At 41.6% G+C, this 25,233-nt stretch overlaps 1 protein-coding gene across 2 annotated transcripts in view; it reads right to left on the minus strand.

Annotated features, from left to right (window-relative positions):
• Nucleotides 1-17,059, minus strand: part of syt1a (synaptotagmin Ia) — a 252,824-nt gene extending 235,765 nt beyond the window's left edge. The window contains exon 1 of one of the 2 annotated variants that reach the window (XM_074697777.1): nucleotides 16,920-17,059. The gene's annotated coding sequence lies outside the window, so the exon portion shown is untranslated. The remainder of the gene's footprint in view (nucleotides 1-16,919) is intronic. The other variant, XM_074697779.1, reaches the window with a different exon arrangement.
• Between the last annotated feature and the right edge of the window lie 8,174 nt (nucleotides 17,060-25,233).

Genomic DNA, 25,233 nt, shown 5'->3' on the forward strand with positions numbered 1-25,233 from the left:
ATGGAAGTATCTAAAGCAAATGCATGTTTGGAGGGTTTGCAATTGAAAGCCTAGTCCCTCCTTTCTCATCCAATCGTTAACAAACTGAAAGAATCTCTCTTTACTCCCTCGTTGCGACAGACGGCGTCTCAAGGCCTGCAGACGCCCCACAAGGTTGAAAAAGGCCAAAACACAGCAACGCTCCAACAAACAGAGCATCGAGTTCTCCTGTCGACGGGGGAGGGTGTCGTTTTTGATCCACGGGCTGGCACTCCACCAAGACCCAAAGCGTATTTAGCAACATATCGATTCAACATTTTAAACACTAGTTCACAGGCTGTATCAGATTACAGGAGTCGCTGCCCCTTTAAGCCTCTGAACAACACCAAATCCTGGTTGTTTTTTATAACATTACAGGATAAAACGGGCTTAAGCATTTGGCTAATGTGGAGGATTTAAAGCAGAAGAATCAGGAAGGCATTAGCATGAGTCGCTGAGTCTTTGTTACTGTGCACAGCGCCTGATCTGAGGAATCTGGGCCACCTTTCATAAATATTTTGCCTGGTGTGTTTACACTGGTCTGGCATGTGTTTCATTAACTCAAACAGAACTGTAATCATGACTCTGGGGGGGAATATCCAGCATGAAAACAGTGTCATGAAGAAGAAAACAAAACATTAGCCTCTCTGAGGTGACTATGACTGACGTTAGAGGAAGACGATGCACTTTTTATTCACCCTGTGTCCTGAAATAAACATTCAAAGACGTGTTCGAGGCTTTCCAAAGAAAAGGCAACACCCAAACTAAAGAGAGGAAGAGGCAGAGGGTAAATAAAGCCGGTTAATATGTAGCATGACCCCAAAGCTTGAGATGGAGTCATGAGTCACAGACTGTGTTTACGGTACACAGAGAAAAACAGCCTCATTGAGGGATACAAAGGGCGGTCAGAAACTGGTGATTTGCAGTTAAAATGAAAGAAAAGGGTTGTTTTCTGCTTTTCTTCTCTTCAGAAAGGATATAATTTTCTAAGAACAGAGCTATCAGCTTCTCACAATGACATACTCTGAAAAAAACTGGACACAAAGTGGGCAAAAAAAAGCAGAAAAACAATATGAAAGCAGCATAACAGACCTCTTTCCTGAGAGTTTAAGTTTCTCCAAATAACATTTCCAACATATCTAATTAATTCTGCACCGCTTCACTGGTCAGAAGTAAATTGTTCATCACGGTACAGTATCTCCATTTGTGCTTTTTCAATTTATAACGCAATTTGGGTTTGCAAAATTGAAACCCTGGTGCATCAGAGGGGAACTGAAGCCAATTAAGAGACGGCAATGTAAGAATTAATGTGTCAACAGCTTGTCCAGCAGTTATTCAAAAATTAAATTGTGAGATGTTCAATTAGGCGCTGATTATCTCAAACTATCTTTTGGCGGAAACAAAGCAAAAATAAACACCATCTCAAAAAAGAAGACGGGTTGAGATCTCGTTTTGGGCTTCGGGGGAGAAAACTTTGCAGCAACTTCAAAGTAAAAAGTTAAAACAACAAATCGTTAAGGATAGGACAGGAGCTTCTTTTCCTTCGTGGAGTCTCTCCAATACGGAAGCGTATTGCATTCACTTAAAGAAAAAAAAACAACTCCGGATTTTCAGAGTAATTTATTCACGGTTTGTTTTTGTGGTAATTAATTTTGTTTTTTCTGATTAATATTTTTTTATTGGTTTGTTTTTTGTTATAATTATTTCTGTTCTTATGAGTAATTTTTTTCCTGAAGTATCGAGCTTCTTCGAAATCCCGCGAGAACCTCCAACCTGCTGTTTTTCGTGGTAATTTTTTCCTCCTTTTTTTAGGAGTAATTTTTTTCCCTGAAGTATCGAGCTTCTTCTAAATCCCGTGAGAACCTCCAACCTGCAGAAAAAATTACTGAAAAAAAATTACCACAAAAAACAGCAGGTTGGAGGTTCTTGCGGGATTTCGAAGTAGCTCGATACTTAAGGAAAAAAAAAAAATCCTAAAAACAGGAGGAAAAAATTACCACGAAAAACAGAAAAAAATTATAACAAAAAACAAACCAATAAAAAAATATTAATCAGAAAAACAAAATTAATTACCACAAAAAAATTACTCATAAAAACAGAAGTAATTATAACAAAAAACAAACCAATAAAAAAATATTAATCAGAAAAACAAAATTAATTACCACAAAAAAATTACTCATAAAAACAGAAGTAATTATAACAAAGAACAAACCAATAAAAAGTATTAATCAGAAAAACAAAATTAATTACCACAAAAAACAAACCGAAGAATAAATTACTCTGAAAAACCTGAGTTGTTTTTTTTTCTTCAAGTGAATGCAGTAGGCTTCAGAACTACAAGCCCATCTTTGTTTCCCTAATTCTTCTTTATTTACAGCTGAACAGATGAAGGTGTTATTTGAGTCTTGTTATGCAACGCTGCCTTGGCTCTCAGAGGACCCAAGCGTCACGTCTGCGTCTCCACAGACTTCAGGATGCAGCGTGATCTAGTGGCTGGGATGCCTCACTGCACCGCCAACACTCTCCTCCCTTGTTGATCATTATTGAAGCAGCAGACAGAGAACTTTATGTTTGATAAAAGTTTTCTTTTGACACAGAACAACAAGCGAAAGGTCCACAGCCGGAGCTGAAATGTTTTCTGCTCTTGTCTGGTCTCAGCACCCACAGGGGGCTCTTAGCGGGGTCAACCAGCCAGAGTGGGAGGACGGGCCGCAGAGTTATTGATTGAAGCTTCTTATAATCTGTGAGCAGGTCCAGAGGTGCTGCAGGGCTTAGCCAGGTGAGGATGTTTTTGTGTTGCAGTGCTGGCCTGCTTTCTGCCACACACAGACGTGTTTGTGCTGCTGCCAGAAAACGGCTTATTATATGACAGACAGGATTCCTTATTCTGTCCATTAGACAGTGATGTGGTCTTGTGCCATGAGGTTTCAGGATACTGGAGCAAGATGATGGTTCTCATGGAGGTGATAAGTCGTACGTAGCTCAGAGGTTTTCCTGAATATTAAACTTGTTCCTCCTCAGAGTCTGACATGTTTTCATGAAGAACGCTGTGTTCCAAGGACAGCACTTTGTGATTTTTTTCTTTTCAACAAGAGTTTCTCCAACGCGCAGGCAGCTCTGTGACGAAACCAGTCCTGTTCAGCAGCAGAGGCACACTCTGCTTTACAGTTTTTGTGAGTATGTTGATTAACCTCTGCTAACCTTAAAGAGGGGCTAAAGACTGCTGTAGCTACATCTGCTCACGTTAACCAAGCACAATGTGACAACTGTATATTTTGCATTTGTTTCCCTGTAGGGATGCACGATATTGGATTTTTTGCCGTTATCCGATATTCAACAACTTATTTAGTTGATACCAATATTTTTCCAGTGCACATAATTGCAGAGATTACCAACTCTCTTCTGTACTGGAAGTAGCATATTGTATCATGGTTAGAGATGCACAATATATCGGTATCAGTATCAGCCGATGTTGGTCATTTTTTAACATATTGGCATCGGCCTATGTGTAAAAGTGGGCCGATATTTACTCATTAGTTGCTGGCAATTTTCAGAGCATCTTGAATGATCTTTCAAGATCCAAATAATATTGTTTTCTATGACTATGTAAACACTAAAACTACAAAAAATAGGGGTGCACGGATCACAATTTTCTGTCCGATCACCGATCTCTAAAAAGCCTGACCTGCCGATACTGATTTGATTTAATACCGATTTTTATTTTTTATTTTCTGACAGCATATACCGTCAATGTTCCAATGTCATTTTATTGAAAATCATTAACCAATACCTGTGAAACAATAAAATATTTATGTTTTAAGTTAAAGTGATCACTTTAAACAATCAATAAAGTGTCCTGAGTTTTAGGTCTCAGAGCAAAAAGCAGCAATGGCTGGCTATCAGACCTTCCTGGAGGAATATAAGATCAATTTCACATGTAAGGATGGGCTTGGATCACCGATCAATGATCTCTGATCACCGATCCCAAAAAATTAAGGAAACTGGCACTGATCGATCGTTGCATGTCTACCTAAAAGTGGACAAGGAAAATAAAGGGAGATATTGAAAAATTCAGTTTGCATGATTTTGAGTATGCTCCCAAATTGATCATCTCACTCCTTTTTTTTTTTAAATCAACATTGGTATCGGTATATATCAGTTAACAGCCACAACAGCAATAATAATATTGGATACCAGCATCGGTCTAAATTTTTATATCGGTCCGTCCCTAATCATGGTGCATACTCAGATTTGTTATGTAATAGTCATTTCTTGTGTATAATAAGGAAACATTTTTAAAACTGCAAATTTATTTATGACGATTGCTTTCAAACAAAAAAATTCCAAAAGATAAATCCTACCTGAAACCTGGATGATGCTCTTCCTGAGAAAATCATAACATTGCCCACAACAAGGGAAAATTTGGCCAATTTTATAATTTATTTCAGGGAACATGTGAGAAGTGCAATTGTACAGTAATTAAACCCAAACTGAATAAAATGGTTCACTTTGGTAAATGTTAATTGTGCCTAAAGTAGTCAGATACATGCACCTTACAGACTGCTGCTTCAGTTTAACTTAAACAGGAACCAAATATGGGACTACTCAATCCGACCTGTGCAAACAAAACCACAAAAAGTGCAAAAAATATCTGCAGCACAGCCCATTATTTTACGGTTTATTATATTGGCGAAATATGGAGTGTTGGTTGATATCTGATATTTTATTTGTAAGCCAACATCAGCCGATACTGTGCCGATAATATCATGCATCCCTATTTTCTAGTAAAATATTTCTCTCTTAGAATCCTAAACATTCTGTTATTAATGAGGTTTTTACCTGGTTGGATAAAAACTACACATACCAAAGGAAAAAGGTATTATTTGCTGGAGTTTTAGTCCAACTGTTGTGGCAGTGTTTGGTGTGTTGCCTCCTGAAGAAAGTTTTGCTTTTGTGCTTCATGTCTGAGCTAATGCGTTGCTGTCGGTGCTTTTCAAAGGAAGTCAGCTCCCCGAGCTTGTTAGAGGATCTTTGAACCTGAGTCCTGACTGATGACACCGCTTTCAAATCGCAGTTCTTCCCTCGGCTGCCTCTTCTCAGACCCTTTTCCCAGCCCTCTCTTTGGCTGGGATTGCCTCTTTAATCTTCTTGCACCCCCACCGGCTTTGAGTTTAAATAAACCGATCGATTTTCTTCCTGGGCTACTTTCACTCTTTGCTTTCCGAAAACTTCACCAGAGTCCAAACTTAATCCAAAGATAAAGATGAAGATAAATCTGTGTGGACATTTAACGACTGTTTAACAATAATATCTGACTCTGTCTCTAAGCTGATAGAAGCTAATGAAACTCTGCTCGGTGCTCCAAGCGAACCGGAACAATTTCCCAGTTACTCAGGTTAATCAAAGGATCTGGATGTGATCAGCCTTCATATAATTTTCTTTTGTCGTCTGCTCCCATTAAGGTTGACTAATATTCAGCAGGGGTAACTTTTAATTGGAATACTTGTTGATAATGGCGGCTGCCTTCCAGAGTTTGTGTTGCGATGCACAGTGCATGCATAATCTGCGGTGGTAAGTGGTTGCCTCTTCATTAACGGAGTTTAAGAAATGAATGTGAGGAAATCTGTCGTTATCACGACTTGCAATCACCAAACCCTACAGCAGTGGCAAATTCATAATCTCAGGCAATTTGCATATGCAATTAGAGGAAGCATCAAGGAAAGCTGTGATTGACAGGACAGGGATGCTTTGCTGAGCTGGTCTGATTGAACCCAATTTAGAGAGCAGCCACAGCTGACTTTAAGGGAAGTCTTGTTTGCTTTGAATCCCTGGAGCCTTTTAGAGATACTACAGCAGATATTTCCAAAAGACAGATTTTGAACACCAATTTCTTGGCCAGCAGCACTTTATTACCCTGACACACTCTCTCAGCTTCGTGGGTGCACACGGCTCTAACAAATGCACACTTCTCTTCGTTTATTTGAATGGAAACAGGCCAATTTCTCAGGGAGAGCTTTGAAGATTTTACTGTCAAGCTATGAAACAAAAAAAAAAAAGAAACACGCTGCTGGTGTGATCGGATTTCATTTCACAGTGGGAACACAGAAACGCAGGAGGTGTTCTATTTTCGCCCCGGCTCTTGAGCTCCTGTCTTTTTTCTCTTTCTCATTTTTCTCTCCCCTCTTCTCTTCAAGGTTATTCATCTGGCTCTGGAGTCAAAATCAATGGCACGACCACGGATGTAGAGAGTTACAGGCTTGCTCCGCGTGTACGTCTCAGTGTATGAAGGAGGGGGCGGCCATGTTTCATTATAAATTCAAGGCCGACGTGTTCCCAGAGCGGGAACGCAGGATGTCAAGGTAATGAGTTAATTTAGGAGATAAGGAACAGCAAATGTAATCTTGGAAATTTCACCAGCAGCAAAATGGCTGCTCCACTCTGAAGTCATCCTATCAGGCAGATGGGAAAAAGTCCTTCATTAGCATGACAGTGTTACAGAGAGGTAAATAAAGGTAATCGCCCTCTCTAACAGTCGAGTCCACCTTGAGGCTTCAGTGTGAACTAGGGGTGGGCGGTATACTGGTTTTATCACCGTCATTGGTATCATATGTTGCCACAAAATGAATTTTGCAATGCCGTTATCACCCGTTATTACGTTATTAGTCCAAGTAGTGGTTAATTTATGTGGGAGATTTATTTCTCCAGACCTGAGAAGACATTTTTCTGTCACAGCCATTTTGAAAATACACCTTTAAAGTGATACTCCAAGATGGAACAAGTTGGGTCCTATCACAAGGTTTAGGGCAGAAATCACCCCTACAGCAGTGTTTTTGTGCAGCAGAAGCCCAGAGCGTTCGCACCAAACACCCCCTCCCTGCTCCTCTGCCTGTTTCCTCTGCACTCAGACGGGGCCATATTTTACTTGACCAAAAACACAAATAAACGGACTCCCACTGAAAAAATCTGATATCGGTCTGCATTCACGCTTTATTTAGAGAATTTTCAGCGTGTTACTTTCACACAAAAACGCCGCTGAATAAGGCTCCTGAATTTCCCCTTGGGGATAAATAAAGCATTTTCTATTTCTATTCTATTCTATTACAGCAGCAGTGTTTAGAGGGAATAAAAGCTCAAAAACCTTCAGTGCTCCATTAGACAACCTTACAGGCTTCAGAAAACATACAGAACATAATTTTAGGAAAACTCATGGAACGAAAGACTAATTAATTATGTTAAATTTAACACAGTTATTGGCATCTAAAATGTTAATAGTTCATTGCTCACCCATTTTAAATAAAATGCAAAAGTTATTTTTTTCTGTAAGTATTCTCCGTTCCTTGCTCAACGGTACAGAGCACTACAAGCTTGAAATGAGACAAGCTTCTTTTCCAAAAGCACGTTGTGGGCAAAAGTCTTTTTCTAACCCAGTATTAGACATTTTCCGCCTGCTAGGTAGGATGTGTACACTTATAACATAGAACAGGGTCAGAATCATGTTTTGAAAAGACTTCCTTTATTTCTTGTTGGAAAACCGTGATATAATACTGTTATCGCAATATGAAGGAAAAATACCGTGATATAAGTTTTAGGCCATATCGCCCATTCCTAATGTGAACCCTCTGGTGCGAATAACCAAACAGGGTTTCGTAAAAGAGCTGAAGACCCCAGACTTAGCAGTACGCCAGCATTATATCAAATTTAACCAGATGCCTTGTTATTATCCCCTGTGGTGCTGTGGTAATAAGTGTTTTTCACTCTGAATGGGAGGACATGTTTGGGATTAAAAAAACCCAAGAAGCCGAGCTCTGAGGCTGAACCCTGCACAGCACGGACCTGTGTGTCTTCCCATGTGCATCATGCGTTACAGGGGGGGACCCAAATATATCAGACGGCGCCGGTTTCAAGAGATGAAATGAAGGAGGTTGGTGGATGCTGGAGTAAACAAGAGGAGGGGGAGCTGAGGCCACATGCTGAGCTTTTTTCATGTTCGCGAAGCCTTGTGCTCTTTCTGGTTGTGTAATTGACCCTGGCAGATCTCTTCAGTAGGAACATTCCTTTAGTTAAAGCTTTGAGAGCGTGCAACACCTGCTACAAAAACACCTTCAAAAGACAGGACGGCATGTGTGTGTGTATGTGTGTGTGACAGAGACAGTGGATCGGCGTACAGCGCGAGCACGTGTCATCTACAGTACAGCGCTAATGGGTGAGGAAGAGCACGGGGGAGGCGGCTGGCATGACAACCTACAGCAGGCAGGGGAGACTTGGTTGCCATGGCGACAAACGAGGATGTTTGCATCAGAGGCAAATCTCAGCGGTCGGTAGAGGAGGGCACGCATGCAGTTCAAGTTAACAGTAAAAGAGGAAGGATGGATGGAGTGATAGGAGAAGAGAGGAATGAGAGATGGAGACGTTTTTCCTTTAAATAATGAACTGAATCATCTTCACTGTAGGGTCACTTGAGATTATCAACACTGCTGTTTAGTCTGTTTAACCCAGCGTCCAATGAGCATGCAATGACCTTGATTCTGCTCCCTGCAGTCGAACACGCTCTGAGCTGACAGAAAGAAAAAGAGGCGATGAGTTGAATATATGTGACAGGTAGTCGTGCTTCCCAGCACATGGAGAATATTATTTCGACACACTTTAAATCCACCAAGGTCCCTGGTGTCATGGACAGGGTGGTGCAGGGTGACACTGATTTTAATTGCTTTTTTTATCCCATCATGCCTCAGTATCGTGCACACGCTGCTGGGTGTCGTGTTGCTTTATGACTCATGCATCCTCCGAACGGGGCCCAGAAGTAGCGGGTGCACTGTAGCGAGGCCAGGAGGCGTCTAACTTAGAGATAGTGTTTTTTTTGTGCTGACATATTTTAGGCAAAAGCTGTAAAACACAATAAGATCATCCCGCCTCAGCTGAGACGCAGCGTGCTGTTTGAGATGTAAATGTGTCATTGTGCACAAATTGATGCGTTTCCCTTTGTGGTCCGCGGTCCAGACGAGTTAATTCCCCCCAAATACAGCAGCTGTTTCACACTTTCAAAACTCATGAATGGGAAATGGAGAACAGACAGCCGTAATTTGGATTCTAGGCTGGTCTCCACGCTGACACTTACACTGTCAATACAGAGTGGCTAAATCAACAGGGGACCGGAGTGGAGCACCTCTAATCAAATCATTTCAGACAAAAAAGAGCGAACAATGTGAGCCAAATAGACAATTACACAAAGAACAGCAGTTGGTGAGGTTATTACTGACATTACCCCTGGAGGTAAGAGGCCACTTCCTCCTCACTTTCCTCTGTCTCTCTATCTGCAGTGGTGCCACCATACATACAAGTGTCTTCAGCGCTTATGTGACGTGCATGAGTAGTTACACTGGGGAACACAACTTTTGATGAGTTACTTCTAACAGATGTTTTAAACTAATTTTTGGGTGCAGGATCCAAAAGTGATCTCAGTTTTCCGCTATCACGTCAAGTTTTCAAACTATAGGATCCCCCTTTTCTTAAAACTATGAAAAATACTTGCTTTATAATAATCTTAAAATATTGATATACAAAGAAATATGAAAGAAAGAGGCATGATTGCAATGTTTCTAAAACACAATTATGTTTTTACAAAGGATATGACTACTGGAGGAGCTACAGGAGCAGACATGATCTGGAACAAAGGAAATACATTCCTAAAAGCTTTGAAAACTAAAAAACGGCACAGAACGAAATAGAACTTACAACAGTATGCCCATAGTTACAAGTAGGGATGTCCCTATATTACATTTTCACTTCCGATTCGATACCGATACTGCAGCATTGAGTATTGGCCGATACCGATATTAATCCGATATGATATCAGCATTAAACACGCATACTTTTATTACTTATTTTGTAGTAAGTCTGTCATGTTAGAAAAGGCTAAGGCTTAAAGGCTTAAAAACGTCTGTCCACTTGCTGATCTCTTCTGTCCACTCACTGCTATTTCACAAACCTGGGAGCTGTTAACCATCCATTAAAGTGATGGTATCTAGTTTAAAAATCTATTTTTTGGTGGTTAGCTCCTCCATGTCAGTTGAAAAACCATTATACTCTGCAGTGCTTCTGCACACAAGTTGCGCGAGCATCGGATAAACAAATAATTCCTCTATAAAAGTACCAACTTTTGTGCTCATCCCTAGTCTTATTACAGCTAATCAGAGGAATCTTGCTTATCTGGAGGGTAAGCTGTGAGAAAAAACTTGACGTGCAAGAAAAAAAAGTGACTGCAATTTTGTAATCAGCATGCCATTTTCAGTTTTATTCAGCACAAGAATCTAACGCAACAGAATTTTTCTTTCATATTGTTCCCCAGTGTTATCCAAGATTGGTGAGGTTAAGAAGTCTTAAAATAAAATTTCTCTCTGCAAATACGTGGAAGAATTTCACTGACAGGGTTTCCACATTTGATGCACAGCTTAAGGCAGAGCCCTCAGGGTTTAAAAGAAGAGTCTGAGCCGTTCAGGTGAGCACAGGACTCAAAGACAGCCCGTTTTGTTTTTTGTGACACCTCATTATATTCAAGCAACGTCACAAACGTCCTCCAGGGCCTCTTTTTTTACGCTGCGTGCCCTTCAGTAATAATTAATCCACTCTTTCATTAGGCAAAGGGGGATGTTTCGCCCACTATGTACGGGCGAGGCTGGGGGCTCATGAGGACAGATGTGGAGCACATGGGGGCAAGGCTCGTGTCCCTCAGCGGTCCCACACACCCAGATGGTATTAATCTCTAATAACTTCCCCAACAAAGCGCCTCCAGGCTGGGGTGGAGAAATGCTAGGGGTGGATGATGCGTTTTACCAGCGCTAAGTATGAATCAGGATATTAAAAAATTGTAGGAGGGCAGAAGCAATTTCCCCCTGAAGGGATTTTAAAATTACAGCTCTCAGGACTGGAGGGAAGTTTGCTTTCCCTTTCACAATAAAACACCCTGAACGTGAAGACCCCACAGGTCTCTTTACATCTCTCTAAACACACTTTGTTAATGCTATCTGCGTAAAATCATTGTTGAATTATTCTGTTCTGTTTCTAGCGTTATTCACTCTGCGTGTTAAAGTAAAGCAGTCGTTTGTTGAGTCTACAAACCACGGCGTCCGACACAGCCTCGTCTTTCCTCTTACAGGCTTCATTAGACATTGTTTAGCCTTCGACGCTGATCCTTCTCCACTCTCTGCGATTTAACAGCCAGTGTTTTGACTGCGCTGCTATTGAATATGAATCTAAATGCATTTGCTTACAGCTGGAAGACTGAGCATTGCAAATGAAAAGATGTTGAAAAAGACTCATACTTGGCGAGGTGGCTTTAAGATAAGAATGATATGTTTTGGGTTTTGTTTTTTGAAGACAGAAGCTGAAATTGAGCTTTAATGTTTGTTTTCTTGGAGGTTTCTTGTCTCTTTTGTTGTAAATTTTCTCAAAAGTAATAGTTTTTTGTGCTCAAACTTCATAAGGATGTGTTTGTGTGTTGATGTGTATGTTTCCAGGTGAACATCGATCATGTTATCTGAGTCTTATCTCTGCACATCCTCACAAACACTGAGCTTCAAATCTAAACTTCCACAGAGCTAATTAGCCTGATAGCATCATGCATTTAAGAGAAGGCTGATACTTGATAGCATAGCATAAAAAAATCAGAGTTTGGAGGGACTCTACAAAGGGTGGAGATGTGTATGTTGAGAAACAACTTTTATTAAAGCTGCATTTCATGAATCTAAACAAGTTGTTTAAGGTTTTTTATGATTTTTATGATTTTTTTTTCAATCTTGTTGATTATGGTACAAATTTTAACTTGTCTCTGTAGGAGTCACATTTAATTTTTTTGCGTTTTGCAGACACAGCTGAAACGCCATTGACCATCTATTTCATACCTGTGTTTGGGTCATTATAGGCCAAATATACACTTTGTATTTATTTTGTTTTGCAATAAAAATTAGAGTTACCTTTTGAGGAAGTCTGCAAAGTTTGTTTTTACTCCTTAGGGGACAACAGAAACAGTTCCTCAAAGAAGGATAGACCTCATTTTTGAGTTTTTGCTTCTTTACCCTCAGTTTGGAATATTTTGCCCCAAATTTACTGAAATATTTGGGTTTAGGATGAAAATAATGCTCTGTTGCTGCTGAGTTGATCAGATGAGCGCAAATGCAAATGTAATGCAATTCAGTCAGTGTCAATGTGAAACAGACACTACACTTTCTCTTGCTCATATGTTGGCCATAGACACCAAACTTTTTGTGGCTTCAGTGATATTTTTACTATTTTTGCTCCTGTGTTTGTCTGGAGATCCTACGTGTAACCATGGCTGCGTTGTTTACATGTGAAATCAGCTGTTAGCAGCTTGTAGCATGTCAATGCTAACTGGTGCATGGCCGGATGTTTCCCCACAAGGTGAGGAGAAGGAGGTCAGGACAACGTGCTGGTTTTCAGGTGTGAGCTAAGAAGTGATGACATGGACCTGTCCTTCCACCCGTGGTTATTGGGAACGTAAGATCTATCTCCAATAAGATGGACTAGCTAGCGATACTAACCCAGCAACAGAGAGAATACCAGAGGGCAGAGTAGCATCATGCTATTCACAGACATGGCTAATGGAGCTAACATCAGACACCATTGGGAGAACTTCACCTGCTGTGAGCAGACAGGATCCAGGAGACAGAGACTGAACAGACTGCTGAAGAAGCTCAGTCCTGGACCCTGTGGAGGTGGAGGCTGGCTGACTGGACAATGATGGACAAGCTGTCAGCATCTATTTTCTTATGGAGCTTTTTGCACTTTCTATACACTTTCTTACTTTTGATTTCTTGATTGCTGCTGTGACTTCAATTTTCGTTGTACTTGTTACAATGACAATACAGTTCTATTCTATTGTATTCTATTCTATTCTATTCTATTCTATTCAGGAATGAAATGGAAAGAAATTGAAAAGAATAACCAAAAAAACTTAAGTGAGAAGGAAAAATGATGGAAGAAATGAAGGGCATGGTGACAGAGTGTCACCATATTATTACCTAAACTTGTTTATCGAAAGTACCATTAAATATAAGAAAAAACTGACAATGATTTTTGAGGAAGTGTTATCTTAGTAAGACCAAGTCCTGAGGCGTCCATCTCCTCCACCATGACTCAAAGCTGACACGGTCACTGATCTAAGCACATCACTCCTCACATGTGCCCACTACCAAACAGAAACACAAGGTCAAGTCATAAGAAGACGTTATTTATACCCTCCATTTGTCAAAACAAACACTGCCTCGTATCTTTCCCGCTATTTCTGTTCCACCTCCTTTTTTACTCCCTCTCATTTCTTCCCATCCTCTAATGAGCCGATCATAACTGAAAGGCTTCAGAAATATTCAGAGCGATCCTGGCGGATGGTCTTTAATCCTGTCGGCTTTTGGTTTTCTGAAAAGTTCAATCGAGATTGAGCGTGGTACAGACAAAAGGTTAGCGCTGCTCGGACATCAGGCTCGGGACTCTGGGCCTGTACTTCTCATTAATGGCTCTTTAACAAGGCTGATAAAAGATGACGACACCTCTGGTGGCAGCTGAGCCGGCACTAGATTAGTTTGGGGGTCAACATGTGGCACTGCTCTCTGTCATGCAGGGAGCAAAGAAGATCAGATGATGAAGGGAGAAAATCAGGAAGACTGTGGCCAAATATTGTCTTGTTTCTTCCATAGTTGTAAACCACTTACTTTAGCAACAGATGATACAAAAAAAATCTCTAAAAACACTGAAAAACGTGACTCTCACCTGTAGCAGTAAGTCTGGGAGGCTGCGAACTAAGCTACCACTGACAATAACTCCACATTTATTGATGTTGACATTTCTTTAGTGATCATTTTCATGATCTGAAGGGAGTATCTTTTTTTTAAATTAAACATGGGGTGATTTAAACTATTGAAAATGCAAAGTTAAGGCCTTTGAGGTCTATGATTCATCCTGAAACTCTTCAAGGGAATAATAGATGTCAGAAAGGCTGCAAGCTGAGCTGTAGCTAAATCCCCCTTATCTGCATTAGGGTCAGGATTCATTCAGGGTTGGTAAATTTACTGAATAAAGAAGATTCAAGTTGAGAACAGAGTTCCTTATTGGCCAACAAAGGCTGTCAGGCAAGGGGGCTGCGAGCTGAGCTTCCATTAAAACCAAAACACTGCTCTCCTGTCCCTCTTCAGGTGTGTAACAATAGAGTTCCTCTTTAGCCAGCAAAGGATGTCAGGATGTCAAGGGGCTGCGAGCTGAGCTACTATAAACACTCACCCCCCTTGAAGAAAACAGGACCAAAACCCTGCTTTCCTTTCCCCCTCCAGGTGTGTCAAAACAGAGTTTGTCTTGAGCCAAAAAGGCTGTCAGGTGAGGGGGCTGCGAGCTGAGCTACCGTTAACACTCCCCCCTTGAAGAGAAGAGGACCAAAACTCTGCTTTCCTGTCCCCCTCCAGGTGTGCAAAAACAGGGTTCCTCTTGAGCCAACAAAGGCTGTCAGGTGAGGGGGCTGTGAGCTGAGCAACCACAAACCAAATCATACTTTCCTGGTTCCCTTCAGGTGTGTAAAAACACAATTTGTCTTTAGCAAGCAAAGGCTGTGAGATAATGGGTCTGTAGGCTGAGTTACCACAAACACTCTCCCCTTCAAGAGAACTGGACAAAAATACTGCAGGTGTGAAAAAACAAAGTTTCCCTTTTTAGCCAACAAAGGCTGTGAGATAAGGGGGCTGTGAGCTGAGCTACCATAAACATTCACCCTCACTGAAGAGAAGAGGACCAAAACCTTGATAACCTGTCCCCCTCCAGGTGTGTAAAGCAGAGTTTCTCTTTAGCCAACAAAGACTGTCAGGTGAGGGGGTTGTGAGCTGAGCTACCATAAACACAGTCCTCTTAAAGCAAAGATGACGAAAACCTTGCTTTCCTGCTGCACTCCAGGTGTATAAAAAAGACTACCTCTTTAGCCAGAAAAGGCTGTCAGGTGAGGGGACTGTGAGCTGAGCTACCACTAACATTCTTTCCTTGAAGAGAAGTGGACCAAAACCCTGCCTTCTTGTCCCCCTCCAAGTGTGTGAAAACAGGATTCCTCTTTAGCCAGAAAAAGCTCAGGTGAGGAGGCTGCAAGCTGAGCTACCTTTAACAATCCCCTTGAATAAAAAAGGATCAAACCCTACTTTTCTGTCCCCCTTCAGGTGTGTAAGAACAGGGTTCCTCTTCAGCTAACAAAGGGTCTCGGGTTAAGGGGCTGCAGGCTGAGTTACCAATAACAAACTCCCCTTGAAGTGAAAAGGACCAAAAACCTGCATTCCTGTCCCCTTCTAGGCGCGTAAAAACAGAGTTCTTCTCAAGCCAATAAAGGCTTTCAGCTGAGCCACCATTAGTGCTCTTATTTGAAGAGAAGGGGACCAAATCCCTGCTTTCTTGTCTCCCTCCAGGTGTGTAAATCTACTGTTTGATAAGATGTTCAACCGATTCACAGATTAAAAATGGTCTCCTGGGATGTGCCACATGAAATATCCACCGTAGGTGTTTCAAAAAGCTATAAGCAGCCACCGGTCCCTTTAGCATCCATCAGGGCAGACGCAGCCTCAGCCTGTCTGATTCAGTTAGTGCTTATGAAATGGAGCATCTGCAGAAGCTCCCAGCGAGTATGTAAACACAAGCTCTGCCTTGGGAAATGAGCTGAGTGGTCATTTAGACCTGGAGGGGGGGTGGGGGATGCAGGTTGAAGCATGCAGAGCTGCCTCAGCTCACACTCTCGGTCACCTGGTAACAGTTTGACACGCGGGAGCTTCCTGGCTAATGTATTTCAAGCGGCAGGCTGAACAGCAACACCTGAGGAACCCTCTCCCTCCCTCCTCCTTCTCCTCCTTTCCTCCCTCTCTTTGCATTGGCTGCTCCTGCCTCCTGAGATATGAGGTAATCCTGGAGCAGGTGAGAGGTGATAGGCCGCCTGTATTTATAACAATGCTCTTATTTGTGAGCGGCGCTGCGATCACTATGGATGTGCTTGACATGTTTGCAGAGAGCCTGTGCACTCTTTCACTTCACCTGGAGGAAGTGATAAGCCTCCTTTACAGCTTCCTTCTGATCACAACAACAGCTGATATGTCCAGGAACATATGGAAGAAGTCAAGTGGCTTTCTAATGCTTCAATGTTGCAACTTAAGCAGGATTTTATCATCAGGAGCGAGTTGGTGTAACAGATTATCAGCACACGAGGTACAGTGAAGAACAAAAGCACGCACAAGGAAAAGTCACAGACAGAGAGGGATGTCTTGTTCCCTTTTCAAATGGAATTACAGCTCATTTCCGAATCAATAGCATGCTTCTTTCCTCCCCGGCTAAGATAAACCCATCACAATTGAAGGATGGTGGAGAGAAAAGACAGGGCAGCGGAGCAACAAGCAGCCCGCGTTTTATCTGATGAGGAGAGGTGAACAAACGGAGGGATTAGCTTCCATGGGATGAAAGCAGCTGCTCGTCTTCCGTCTCCATCTCCTCTCCCCTCCCCTCCACCTCTCCCTCGCTCCATCCATCTGCCCACACATCCACACTGTGGTCTCCCCTCGCAACCAGAGATATTCTCTATATGTTGTAGTCACGGTGCAACAATCGACAACCGCGCTCCACCCTGTAGCTTCAGTAGTTTCACGCCGCACATGGCAGAGAAAACAGCGCCAAAAAATTGGGGCCACAAAGCACGCGAGTTGTAGCAAAGTGTACTTCCCCCTGTGGCACCCTCAAAGCATCCACCCCTCCCTGATTCTGTCGCCTAGACACGGGAACATCAACACACATCCACCCTTCTGCAAAAAACACACACACACACACAAAGCAAGAAAAGACAAAGATCTTTGTAACTTCTGTGCAAAGGAAGTGAGCGCCCTTACCTGGCAACAAGAGCACACCTTCAGCTCCAAACCTGCTCGCTCTGACGAGGAGGCACGCTCATCTGGAGTGGGAGCAGGGAGTCTCAGAGAGAGAGATGGGAGAGAGGGAGAGGTGGAGTCTGCTCTGGAGGAGAGAAAGGAGGAGGAGGAGGAGGAGGAGGAGGGGGGCTGGATGATGACTCTGTCTGCCGTCTGTACAGCCAGTCTTGTGGGAGCTGTGTGGATGGCGCTAGATCATCTTCTGTTCAAACACGCGCGGCAGATGAGACTGGTGAAAGACAGCGAGGAAGAAACCTGGGGGGTGATGATGACGGGAGGAGGGGGAGGAAGACGAGAGACTCTGGGCCGGCATCGTCACGCAGCAGTTCCTAGGAATCCCTCCAGTAAGAGGAGCACTGCATCACTGAGTCCTTGGCTGTGATTGGCCGGACACTGAAGAGACGCCAAGGATGGTGGGCATGGTCGTGTAACCTAAGATGACCCTTTCTACACATATTAACACGCCCTGTCTGTGTCTGTCAGCCCCGTGGGACCCCGCCACCTTCAAGGACACTGCAAATAAAATCCCTCTCCCACAGGATCCTGGGATCCTTGGGAACATGCCTTTCAGTGTGTTTAAGTGTGTATGTGTGTGGGTTCACTGTTAACTATGACCTGCCCTGAGTGAACACACACACACACACACACACATACACACAGAATTGTGAGAACTTTTCCGTGAGGAAAAGATGATTTCCCCAGAGGAAGGCTGAGCCTGTCAATAAAAAAACAACAGGAAAACTCCAGCAAGGACAACCTCTCATTACGGTGATTGAATATGTTGTCATACCGACCTCAAACCAAGACTGAGGTCACTCAGTTAGATTAAAGTCTGGACAGAAAGTAACTCTGTAAGTTCCTTCAAACTGATTCAAATGGTTTTACAGGTAAGTTCAGCTTCAGCATCTTTAGCATCAGTGGGATCCAGGAGATTCTGGGATGAGTCGTTGATCCTCAGTTGAAATGGTTCAACTCCTGAACATGGCTACACTCTGCATTCAAGTCCACTGAGATTATTATTTTCAAGTTTTATTTTGATGCTTCTTGTAGGGATTGACCGATTATTGGCCTGGCCGATATGTGGCATTTTGAAGCATATCGGCATCCACCTTTTTTTTAATCCAATGGCCGATAAGAAACAAATTTAAAACTGTGTTGTTGCAGCTCTGATGCAGCCGCTCTGCTGTCTACAGTCACTACTCAGTCCCCAGCACTGTCCCACCCACAGTACCATCTGATTGGTTACAATCAGAGCCATGGCTTGGGTAACAGCCAATCAGCAGTGAAGTTATTACAGTTACATTGAAGTTATGGAAAACTTTATTTACTGTAAAAAACTTTAGCTATTTATTTTTTTTATTTTTTCATTTAACTTAATAAAACATGCTGCTGAGCCTGAGAGCTGTTTAATAAACTCATGCTTAAAGGTGTTTGAATGAAGTTAAGTGTTGGAGTTTGTATTGCTCAAAATTTTGACACCAATAATTGCACTTTGACTGCAAATTAATATCGGCTTCAAATATCGGTTATTGGCCTCCTGGCCTACAAATAATCGGTATCGGCCCAGAAAAATCCATATCGGTCTATCTCTAGCTTCTTGTGCCTGTATTTTAAGGTGTATTCACACCTGGATCGTTTGGGGACGCCCAAAACCCAGGTTCATTTTGGCAAATGTGAACACAGCAATCGTGCTCGGATGCGGTACAAAACATGCAGGTCGAGATCGCCAAAACAGGTGGTCCAAACTCGCTTCCATTCGAGCCATGTAACGGTTCCTGTGCGGTGAGAACACAACCGCCCCAGCAACCAGCACAACTGGCTCACACTGTAGTGATGGGGGCAGTAATGAGCCCAGTTGACTACTGTACACTCAAAACAGTAGAAAAAGGACTAGAAGAATCAACCACAGCAGCAGAAGAAGAGAAGACCGACGACCTAAAGAAAGTGAAGAAATGAAGTGCCTCAACTCAGTCGGGACTATTAAAAACTTCATGTGTAATGCAGGGCACACTGTTATATGATCCATACAAATGCTATAACGCTAACTAGCCACATACATTGTTGATGCTCCATGACTGTTCTTCCCTGTGGAAAGCGGGTAAGAACAAGAATAAGGCTCTAGTTCTCATCGTGTCGTAAAACGGCGCTACCTCCGCTGCAGAGCCACAGCTGGTTATGAGGCGCTCGCTGCTTAGTGTATCAGTCCGCGCGCGCGGCGTGCCAGATATCAACAAACGCAGGTAGTCTGCCAGGACGAAGAGACACGATGAGAACTAGAGCCTTATTTAGCGATGTTTTTGTGTGAAAGTAACGCGCTGAAAATTCTCTAAATAAAGCGTGAATGCAGACCGATATCAGATTTTTTTGGTGGGAGTCTGTTTATTTGTGTTTTTGGTCAAGTAAAATATGCCCCGTCTGAGTGCAGAGGAAACCGGCAGAGGAGCAGGGAGGGGGTGTTTGGTGCGAGCGCTCTGGGCTTCTGCTGCACAAAATCACTGCTGTAGGGGTAATTTCTGCCCTAAACCTTGTGATGGGACCCAACTTGTTCCATCCTGGAGTATCACTTTAATCGGAACAAAGCAAACAAGCCACAGGTGTAAATACACCCTTAGAAAGAAAAGAAACAAGGTGAGTATGGGGAGTGACATACAGGACAAATTCCCACTAAAACCTAAAGGCAGGGCTCCTCAATTAAAAATTTGGTTGGGACAAATTTCCAGACTTTGGACACGAGCTGGGTCACACATTTTTAGTCCTCTCCTCAGCTTTAAAAGTCTGCTTTATTGTAGCATACCCCGGGTTGTAAGACGCAGTCAAACTCTGAAAAACCCCTCATGAGATCCCAACGGGAAAGTTTGTGCGAAACACAACGTGTTTTTTAGTGTAGTGTCTTTGGGCATTACTCGTTGCAGAGCATTGGTTTTGTTTTTGGACTAGGTGGTAAAATAAATACTTTCAAGTCCTCGCAGGATTAAACTGGCAATTATTCTTGCTGAGTTTTTGTTTTAGGGTAAAAAGAGACATGCTGTTCTCACCTAGGAAACTAACCCACCTCTTACGAATTGTTTTTTTCTACGCATTTGCAGATCCCTCGGCAGGACTGCAGCAAAAATCACGTGTACACAGACAGACAGCCAGGAGGCGCCTCGGTTGGAACGATGATTTGTATGTATTTTCAGGTATTATAGAATAGAATCAGTTTACACATTTGTGGACCAGTTCAGGCATTTGTGGATACACAAACCAAAAATTTTGCTACAATAACAGCTTCATACAGTGTTAAATAGCAAGATTATATTTTTTTTTATTGATCTAATGTTTGCCCCAAAAAAGAAGATATTGTGTCAGTTACAGTTTGACTTTTTGTAAGTGACCAACTTAAATTTCACACCAAAATAAAACTGTAATTGCTCCTTTAATACAATTTCAAGGCTTCAAATAAACAGATGAAATGACTAACGTGACATCATGTGACGCCGTGTTCATGAATATAAACTGAGGCCATTTTTAGCTTCCTCAGGTAGTGACCCAGGTTTTCTGTTGGCTGCAGGAGAGCGCTGAACAAAAGCAGCTGCACTCAAAGGTCAGGCAGGAACCAACAGACTGCAGATGAATAGAGAGCTCTGTGCTGTTTACACAGGAAAACTGCCTGTATTGAGTTTTAAGCCCCTGATGAAGTGTTATTACTGCAGACAGATGATTTTCACACCAGATTCTGCTTTAATAGAGCCATCACTGGGCTGGCATGGGATTAGAGACCACAGTCATGGTTAAAAACAGCTTTCTATCCGATTGGCACATCAAATCAAATGGGGTTTTGTTCATTTTTTGGCAATGTGCGAGAATTTTCCAATAAAAATAAATAAATAAATAAACAAACAAAATAAAAGTGCACAACGATAATACTATTACCATTTATATCAAGAAAGTGTTTCTTTTGGTTGTTTTTCTTTTGTTGATGTAATTTTTTACTTGATTTTGCACTGGTGATTAAGGATTGCTTTTCCTTATAGCTATTCTGTAAAAAAAAAAAAAAAGAAAAAAAAGAAAAGAAAAAGAAAAAAATTCTATATAACTGTTATTATTGTTATTATTATTATTATTATTATTATTATTATTATTATTATTTATCTATTTATTTATTTATTTATTTATTAACAAAGCTAAAGGCATGCTGGCTTTATTTTGGTCATCTGATCAAGTGTCTATTTAATCAGTGTGTGAGTCAAGGGGCAGATACTATAAGACTTTGTTTTGTATTGTACTTATATTTTGATATTATCAAGAATGAAATAAAGACAAACTAAACTAAACTAATTTTCTCTGTGTTTCCAAAGCTGAGTGGACTGTGATAACCAAAGGTGGATCTGAATTGCTTTTATTTGTGCAAACAATAAAGTTACTGTAAAAAAACTGAAACCTCTCCTTTCAAAAAGTGGGAGATGCATGATCTATTTCTTTCTTTTCATAGCACTGATTCATGAAAACCAGACCGATGACGCCTCCTTCGCAAACCCAGAAAAGACCGTCTGGCAGTCTGCTGTCTGCAGTGAGTCACATACTGTAGCACCCCGTGGTGATCTCTCTTCATCCAGCAACTTAAAGGTCATCAGCCTCTCCAGCAACACTTCCCTTCCTATTACAAGACTATAATACTCAGTGGTTCGTTTAGAGGAACTGGACATTTTCATGCAGAGAAAAAGGAGCATGTTTTGTTCAGAAACAGGCTCAACTTTGATGATTAATGACAACTTTTAAAGTGAACTTTTAGTTTAGTTCCCTTTAGCTAGGGATGCACCAAAATGAAAAATTTGGCCTGATACTGATAGCCGATATTAACATTGCTGTTATGGTTGATAATCAATATTTACTGATAAAACAGTCTGAGAGGATGTGTCGCAGGATCAAAGGACGTAGTGCCCGAGATGAATGCGATCAAAAAGGAAGGGTCTAGCGGAGCTTGTCAATTAAAATCCTGCTCGTAAACTACTGTGAGTGAGAGCGGTGCGCTCTTTGGATGAGAGCTCAGCATGGATATGAGGAGAAGATGTGAGATGACAGAGGCATAGCGAGACGCTGCAAGTCAGAAAAGTTCAGGCAGCTCACGCCCCAACTGAGGATGAAAAGACGACGGAGATCATGGTGAGGACCAAAGGATGGAGCCCCTGAGCAAAAACAATAAAAAAAAGTACATTTTGTCTGTTTTTTGGATCAAAAACAGGAAGAGAGACATAAAAGAAGAGAGTCCACTCTTCTGAGGTAGTTTTGGTGTTTACATAGTCAGAGAAAACAAGATTATTTGGGTCTTGAAAGACCGTTTAAGATGCTCTGAAAATGGCCAGCAGCGAATGAGTAAATATTGGCCAACTTTACACATCCCCCGATAGGATATGTTAAAAAAAAAAGGCCAACATCAGACGATAACGATATTGGCACTGATGTATCATGCTTCCCTATCTTTAGCCTTCAACGTTTTTAGGGTAGTTTCACTCAGGCATTTAAGAAAGCCTGCGAATACACACAAGAGTGCAGAGCAGATGGATAAGCATGTTCGTTATTTCCTTACTAAACCTATGAAATTCATTTCTGTTCTCATGTTTTTCTTAATTTTAAACAATTTTTCTCTCATATAACATCCAGTAAATTGGAAATAACTCCAGATATTGAACGTTCAAAGTACTCCTCATTTTTGGGCCATTATATTGTCAAAATAGGCAAAAGGTCCAGGCAGGCATCTCGAGGCTCAGGTGTTAAAGGGTTAAAGAAAATGCTGCTTCATGTGTTATTTCTTCTTAATGGTGACCATGTAATCAAGTTTCTTGGCCCGATTTTATAAATGAGACAGTTTTGATTTGATGTGAGCTTACAGAGAGCCGTCGAAGGTTTTATATAAAGCCTGACGCAGGCTCAGTGTGTCCGCCCAGTCTAACACATCCTGCCAAATTAAAACCTCTTGTCCTTGCTTGTCCCCAGCTGGGGTCCCTGCCTGGAGTTGTACAGTGATTACTGGCCATAATGGCGGTTTGTCTCATTATAAAAGATCTCATTGGTTCTGGAGGGGCTCCACTGGCACACTGACACTGTCAACAGCAGGAACACCAGCTGCATCCTCCCTGGTCCTGCTCAGAAATAGCTTGGCCCCAGTTACGGCGATGGCCCCGTCCCAGCCAGCAGCCGGCTCCATGAGATCCACCAGCCTGGCTCTGAGCTCCTCCGTCCTGGAGGACAGCGGTGGCTCTGAGGCCCCGGAAACGATGGGGGCAGCAAACAACCCCGACCAAACCCGACCCCTCGCTGTACGAGCAGTGTCCTCTGTCACCGAGTCTCTCATCTCATGAGCTCAGGACAAAATCAAAGTGACAGTATTAATCATGTGACGGGGGATAATTAGAGAGGCTGAGAGCATCTCCTCCCCCACTCCACGACCAACTGCAGATAACTGCAGATAACCGCTTACTACTCCACTCAGTCAGCGGTGAACGGGTGCTGAGAGGGTTCTCAGTGCCACCATTAGGAGCCAATTAGTTAAGAGACACCTGGAGGGAGCTGGTGCCAATCAAATAAATCTGAGTGGTCGGCGTTACTCTAACATCAGTAAAAACTCAACATAAGTTTATGAGTGATTCTATAAAGAGGGGAACATTTCAGGTATACAAAAGAAGTGTTTTTGTTTTTTTTTCATATTATATTTGTTTGCAAATGATGTACCTGGAATGTACTAAATTATTTAGTTGGCAAGCTTAAGCTCTAATGAATTTTTAAATATTTAAGTAATAAAAAATAATGGGAGCATGAGTTTGTCAAAAATGTTATGGACAAAAGTTGTGACTATTTTTCAACATAAATTCATATTATACTAAATTCAGAGTTATTAAACATTTCTATGACAGACTACGCTCCCTGGAAATGTCCCTCATCATTTATATCACAGTTTAGACAAAATTTAAAAGAACGATGGCACAAAAATCAGGTGTAACATGGTTAACACCTGGACATTTTCTCCACAGTTTGGTCTTCATAACATCCTTTTCGAATATGTCAATATTGTTTCATTTGTTTGGGGGGTTCTTTTTGTTGTTGTTGCTGTTGTTTTGTTTTCCCCTGGTTGTTTTTTTCTCTATAATTATTTATTTTTGTGTTTTCATTTGCTCTTCTCTGTTGATGTTGTACTTTTTTTTCTCTTTGTATTAGTTTCACATGTTTGAAATAAAGCATTTATTCATCAATTCGTTCATTCAGTCAACCTTTAGTAAGAACAGTAGAAAATGTTGGTAACACAGTTGATGAACAGTTAATGCAATAAGTTAATGAAATATTGATGAGGAGGAGTTGAAACATGACACACTTTCTTCATGGTTCCCACCAAAAAAGATGTGACTTCAACTGATTTAAGTCATGTGACTTTGGAGCAAACCATTGCTGATTTATAGGGGTTTTTTTCAGTGGGTAACACAGCTGACGCCGATTTCTTGGGCACACACAAAGTGAACTATTTAATCCAAACAATCCAAGGGTCACTAATGTGGTGCCCATGGGCACCTGGGTGCCAGCAAGAACCACTTGAGGTGCACGTGAAGCATGTTCCAAAAAAAAAGCTCTGGTTACAATGACTTTTGACTCCTTCCTACCATTGTTCTTCTGAAAATCGTTCATTATGATTGTGAAATAATTAACATTGACATGTGAACAGTTTCTTCACTGGGGCTGGGTATTGCCCACGATTTGATTGGATATTGATTTAAATGCTTCGATTACCGATTTTCATGCCCCATGTGAACACGTGGTATGTCATCTCACCTATTGAAGCAATAAAACAACAGAAACGTCAGACTTTAAAGCTCAAGGATCTGGCTTTATGCTTCTGCTGCTTTCACCCACCCCTACTCTTCACATAGTATTACTACTTTTACTATGGTTAATGTTATTAAAAAGTGATCTGTGCAATTTTGTTTAGAAAGTTTTAATCAGACAAGTAGCCCTTTGTGCCACTCATTTCCCGGGAGGTAGCCCTCAGGCTCAAAAAGGGTTGGTGACCCCTTGGTCACCATTGAGAAGAAAAAAAAAATTAGGCCAACATAAGTTAATGTTTAATCATTATTTTGAATAATAATAATGAAAACAATGAAAACAAATGTATATTCTAGTGTTAATTTTGAAGAGAAACTTGACATTCGAGAAATCGGACGGCGCAAAAACTGCAAATTCCAACAGATGATTTGTTGAAAATTGGACCAATTTGAAAATTGGTCATTGCTTGGAATTAATACTTAGTAAA

The sequence above is a fragment of the Halichoeres trimaculatus genome, unplaced genomic scaffold (genome assembly GCF_033239565.1).
Source record: "Halichoeres trimaculatus isolate MK-OKI-2021-1 unplaced genomic scaffold, fHalTri1.1 fHalTri1_scaffold_21, whole genome shotgun sequence".
Classification (NCBI taxonomy): domain Eukaryota; kingdom Metazoa; phylum Chordata; class Actinopteri; order Labriformes; family Labridae; genus Halichoeres; species Halichoeres trimaculatus.